The sequence below is a fragment of the Bos taurus genome, chromosome 7, assembly GCF_002263795.3.
Source record: "Bos taurus isolate L1 Dominette 01449 registration number 42190680 breed Hereford chromosome 7, ARS-UCD2.0, whole genome shotgun sequence".
NCBI lineage: Eukaryota > Metazoa > Chordata > Mammalia > Artiodactyla > Bovidae > Bos > Bos taurus.
Genome location: NC_037334.1, coordinates 68,763,466 through 68,769,465, shown reverse-complemented (window position 1 = coordinate 68,769,465; position 6,000 = coordinate 68,763,466).

The following is a 6,000-nucleotide window of genomic DNA, read 5'->3' as shown; positions in this document are numbered from 1 at the left end:
TCTGGGGCCATTGTTTAATTTTTAGGGGAACAGTGGACTCCTGCTTACTTTGTTCAGGCAACTGGCAGCGTCAAGGTCTCAGGTCACATCCAATGGCCTGGTTGGCAGCAGGATGCAGTGACCAGAGGGTCTGGAGGTTGGGACTTCCCATGTTGCAGTCAGCAAGTAAGAGAATACATGTTGAATTACAAAACCTGTACATTAAAAAAAAAAAAAGTAGCTATGTTTTCTTGCATCTGCTCCTTTTAAAGCAAGAGAAATAAAAACAAAAATAAATGGGAACTAATTAAACTTAAAAGCTTTTGCACAACAAAGGAAACCATCACAAAATGAAAAGGCAACATAATGAGAGGTAGAAATTATTTGCAAATGATATGACTAATAAAGGGCTAATACCAAAATATATAAACAGTTCATACAACTCAATGTCAAAAAAACAACCATGTTACAAAAGGGACAGAAGACCTGAGTAGACGTTTTTCCAAAGGGGTCATGCAGATGGCCAGCAGACACATGTTTGACACTGCTTCTCTTCAGGGAAATGCAAATCAAAATGTCAAAACCACAATGAGGTATCACCTCACAGCTGTCAGAATGGCTTTCATAAAAAAGAACACAAAACCAAATGTTGGCAAGGATACGGGGAAAAGAGAACCCTTGTACACTGTTGGTGGGAATTTGATTTAGTGCAGCCTTAGTGGAGAACAGTATGGAGGTTCATAAGAAAACTAAAAATGAGACTATGGTATGACTCAGCAATTCCACTCCTGGTTATATACCCCCCCCAAAAAAGCAATAATTCAAAAAGATATATGCACCCCAATATTCATAGCAGCCTTATTTACAGTTGCTAAGATATGGAAGCAACCTAATTGTCCATAAACATGAATGGAAAAAAAAGTCACAGTGTGTATAAATACACGCATAATGTTGCCATTTGTAACAGCTTGGGTGGATTTGGAGGGTATAATCCCAAAGAAAGGCAATGCCAAAGAATGCTCAAACTATCACACAATTGCACTCATCTCACGTGCTAGTAAAGTAATGCTCAAAATTCTCCAAGCCAGGCTTCAGCAATACGTGAACCGTGAACTTCCAGACGTTCAAGCTGGTTTTAGAAAAGGCAGAGGAACCAGAGATCAAATTGCCAATATCCACTGGATCATGGAAAAAGCAAGAGAGTTCCAGAAAAACATCTATTTCTGCTTTATTGACTATGCCAAAGCCTTTGCCTGTGTGGATCACAAAAAACTGGAAAATTCTGAAAGAGATGGGAATACCAGACTACCTGACCTGCCTCTTGTGAAACCTATATACAGGTCAGGAAGCAACAGTTAGAACTGGACATGGAACAACAGACTGGTTCCAAATAGGAAAAGGAGTTCGTCAAGGCTGTATATTGTCACCCTGCTTATTGAAATTCTATGCAGAGTACATAATGAGAAATGCTGGGCTGGAAGAAGCACAAGCTGGAATCAAGCTTACCAGGAGAAATATCAATAACCTCAGATATGCAGATGACACCACTCTTATGGCAGAAAATGAAGAGGAATTCAAAAGACTCTTGATGAAAGTGAATGTGGAGAGTGAAAAAGTTGGCTTAAAGCTCAACATTCAGAAAACGAAGATCATGGCATCTGGTCCCATCACTTCATGGCAAATAGATGGGGAAACAGTGGAAACAGTGTCAGACTTTATTTTTGGGGACTCCAAAATCACTGCAGATGGTGACTACAGCCATGAAATTAAAAGACACTTACTCCTTGGAAGGAAAGTTATGACCAACCTAGATAGCATATTCAAAGCAGAGACATTACTTCGCCAACTAAGGTCCATCTAGTCAAGGCTATGGTTTTTCCAGTAGTCATATATGGATGTGAGAGTTGGAGTGTGAAGAAAGCTGAGCGCCGAAGAATGGATGCTTTTGAACTGTGGTGTTGGAGAAGACTCTTGAGAGTCCCTTGGACTGCAAGGAGATCCAACCAGTCCATCCTAAAGGAGATCAGTCCTGGGTGTTCTTTGGAAGGAATGATGCTAAAGCATCCACTCCAATACTTCGGCCACCTCATGTGAAGAGTTGACTTATTGGAAAAGACTCTGATGCTGGGAGGGATTGAGGGCAGGAGGAGAAGGGGACGACAGAGGATGAGATGGCTGGATGGCATCACTGACTCGATGGACGTGAGTCCGAGTGAACTCTGGGAGTTGGTGATGGACAGGGAGGCCTGGCGTACTGTGATTCATGGGGTCGTAAAGAGTCGGACATGACTGAGTGACTGAACTGAACTGAAGTGAACTGATGCTTAGTGAAATAAGTCAGAGAAAGACAAATACTGTATTATTGAAATAACTTATATGTGGAATCTAAAAGGTAAAACAGACTAGTCAATTTAATTGAAGAGGAAGCAGACTCACAAATATAAAGAACAAGCTAGTGATTACCAGTGGAAGAGGGAATGGGGGAGAGGAAACACTGGTAGGGGATTAAAAGGTATTAATCACTACGTATTAAATAAGCTACAAGGATATACTGCACAACACATATTGTACAACAACCAATACTTTATAATAGCTGTAAATGAAGCATAACCTTTAAAAATTGTGAATCTCTACATTATACACTTGTAACATAAAATATTGTACATCCACTCTACTTCAATTAAAAAATAAAAGCAGTTGTACTCTTGCTTGGAAAATCCATGGACAGAGGAGCCTGGTAGGCTGCAGTTCATGGGGTTGCTAAGAGTCCGACATGACTGAGCGACTTCACTTTCACTTTTCACTTTCATGCATTGGAGAAGGAAATGGCAACCCACTCCAGTGTTCTTGCCTGGAGAATCCCAGGGATGGGGAAGCCTGGTGGGCTGCCATCTATGGGGTTACACAGAGTCGGATACGACTGAAGCGACTTAGCAGCAGCAGCAGCAGCAGCAGCAGCAAAGAGCAAATTCTATTCTAGCTCACTAAAATCTCCTGGTAATCTATTTAGTGACTGGATCAAATCCACCAAAAAGACTGGCAGACTAGAGAAGTTTAACTTCTAAAGATACCTCCCAACATTCTCTGGAAACGTGTGTCAAAGGGATAAGGACTAGAATTCCATCTTTATCCATAAATAGAAAAGAGACAGAATCAGTGACAGATCACCAGAGAAGCTGGAAAACTACCTCCTAACTCACCTGTAAGTACAATTCTCTGGAAAGCACTGTACTTCTCTTTAGCTCAGTAAAGGGATGTATTGTCTCTAAGTCACACAGATTTTGTTTGTTTTTTTTTGGTCCCCTTGCATGGCTTGTGGGATTTCCCAATCATAGATCGAATCCAAGTACATCGATGGATGTACTTACATCCACCTGTTAAGTAGAATCCTGTCTTACGCTGAAGAGAAAACTGGAACTTTGCTGCTTGAACTTTCTCAGTAAAATATGGAATCTTAATACAATGATGAATGAACCAATAGAAATTGAGTAATTCATGTAAAATGGATTTGTATCTCTTGAGCGAGAAATCTTCATTAATTAGAATAATGGACTTACACATTGGAATTGTTTAAGCTTTTCCTGGGCAACATCAGTGAGGGAAAGAGAGAGGAAAAGAAACCTGAGCAGAATTGTGTGGTACCTTTGGAGGAAACAATAATCATTGAGGCCCCCTTGAACGTTGTGTGGGAAATTCCATGACAGTTCAGTGGTAGGACTCAGAGCTTCCACTGCAGGTGGCATGGATTCGATCTGTGATTGGGAAACTAAAAACCCACAAGGCATGCAAGGGGAACAAACAAACAAACAAACAAAAGCTGTGTGACTTAGAGTCAATACATCCCTTTGCTGAGTCTTTCCTTATTTGTTAGATGGGTGTAGTATGTGTATTTCTGTGAACAATTTTGTTCATCAATGTCTGTGGTTTGTAAAGTTAAAACATTTGTAAAATGTAGAGGAGCCTGATATTTGCTTCTGACTTTTGCAGGTTTGATAGTATTCTTATATGTGTTAGAAAGTTGATCTTGCAAAGATTAGCAAGTACAAGTTTTGGCTTGGAGTTTTGTTCTTCAAAAGTCACTTCAGTCGTGTCCGACTCTATGTGACCCCATAGATGGCAGCCCACCAGCGTCCGACATCCCTGGGACTCTCCAGGCAAGAACACTAGAGTGGGCCGCCATTTCCTTCTCCAATGCATGAAAGTGAAAAGTGAAAGTGAAGTCGCTCAGTCGTGTTCGACTCAGCGACCGCATGGACTGCAGCCTACCAGGCTCCTCCGCCCATGGGATTTTCCAGGCAAGAGTACTGGAGTGGGGTGCCACTTGGGATAGAAGGAAGGGTGTGGCTAGCTTGGGAAGTCTCTTCTGGGCAGCTTTTAGAGTTTCAACTTTGGTCTTAGGAAACGCCTGAATGCTTTAAGATGGGGAAGATAATTGATGGGATTATTTAAATACTGGAGAAGGTTTAAAAAATAGCTATCCTCTGATGTGGGTTCTTCCTCATAGTTGGCAATTGCAGATAGTTGGAGAGCATTGACCTCCTGGGCTTTGCTTTCATGACCCCTTGCTTTCCTGAGGCACCTCCTGGGCTGGTCTTGCTTTCATGACCCCTTGGTTTCCAGAGGCACCTCAGCATTTCCAAATGGTCATGTTTGAGTCCCTCTTCAATTTGCTCTCGAAGATGTGCTATCCCCAGTCATGTCTCAGTAGAATCCCCTAATTGGACAGTGAATTCTGTCCCTGTATTGCTCCATGCATTTTTTCCTTGCCCAAATCAATTCTTCCACTCAGGCATCTCCAGATCATACAAACATGCTGTTATTTTTATCATCTGTCTCTTAACCCTACTTCCGAACTCCTCCTTCCTTTTATTTTTTGTCACAAAATTCCTTGAAAGAGTTCCCTGACCTCAATTTTTAATTCTCTTTTGATTGTCCCTTTCCTTGTAAACCCTTTTCTTGAGATGTAACATAGATTGCAAAAGTGAACAGTCATTCAACTATTCTTTACTGAAGCTGCTTTTATTAAGGTCATTAATGATCTCCAGGTTGCTCTGTCCTACAGGCAAATCTCATTCCTTGCCTTTGCGGCATTTGATTCATGATCACTGCCTCTTTGTTAGTGCATTTGCTTCACTTGGCTGCAGTAGGATCCCATTTACTTTTTACCTTTCCTCCTGCTTCATTGGCTTGTTTCTATGTGTGTGATGTGCCTCTTCCACCTCCTACTTTTGCACAAGGCCCCAGGACCTAGTCTCTAAGCCAAGAAGATCCTCTGAGCATCAATTCTGGTTCATGGCTTTAAAATCCCATTTCTAGACTGATGTCTCTCAAATAAGTATTTTCAGTCCAGATCCCCTCTCCTGAAGAGTTTTCACTTGGGTGTCTGAGAAATCTGAAACTCAACATGTCTGAAGTCCACAATATTTCCTCCCAAACTGTTACACACAGCTACCCCTGTCTCAGTTGATGGCACCTCCAGTCTTTCCAGTTGTCAGGCCACATCGCTTGGAGTCATCGTTAGGCTGTTACTCCACATCTCTGTAAGAAGTCCTGCTGGTCCTGTGTTGAAACAACCAGGGCCTGAGCTGCTCTCCATCTTCACTTCTGTTCAGTTCAGTTCAGTCTCTCAGTCGTGTCCGACTCTTTGCGACCCCATGAATCACAGCACGCCAGGCCTCCCTGTCCATCACCAACTCCTGGAGTTCACTCAGACTCACGTCCATCGAGTCAGTGATTCCATCCAACCATCTCATCCTCTGTCATCCCCTTCTCCTCCTGCCCCAATCCCTTCCAGCATCAGAGTCTTTTCCAATGAGTCCACTCTTTGCATGAGGTGGCCAAAGACATATAATCATACCTCTTGGTTTTATAGAAGGGTTGATTTTTAGCAAGTAGTTCCGGGCAGCATGTGTGAAGGCCCAGCAACAGGAGGGAGCTTGTGTTCAGGTAGGTCGAGGAAGCTCTAAGACTTGGGCCTCCTCCAACCAAGGCCTTCTTCAGACTGAAGCACCCCCAGACAGA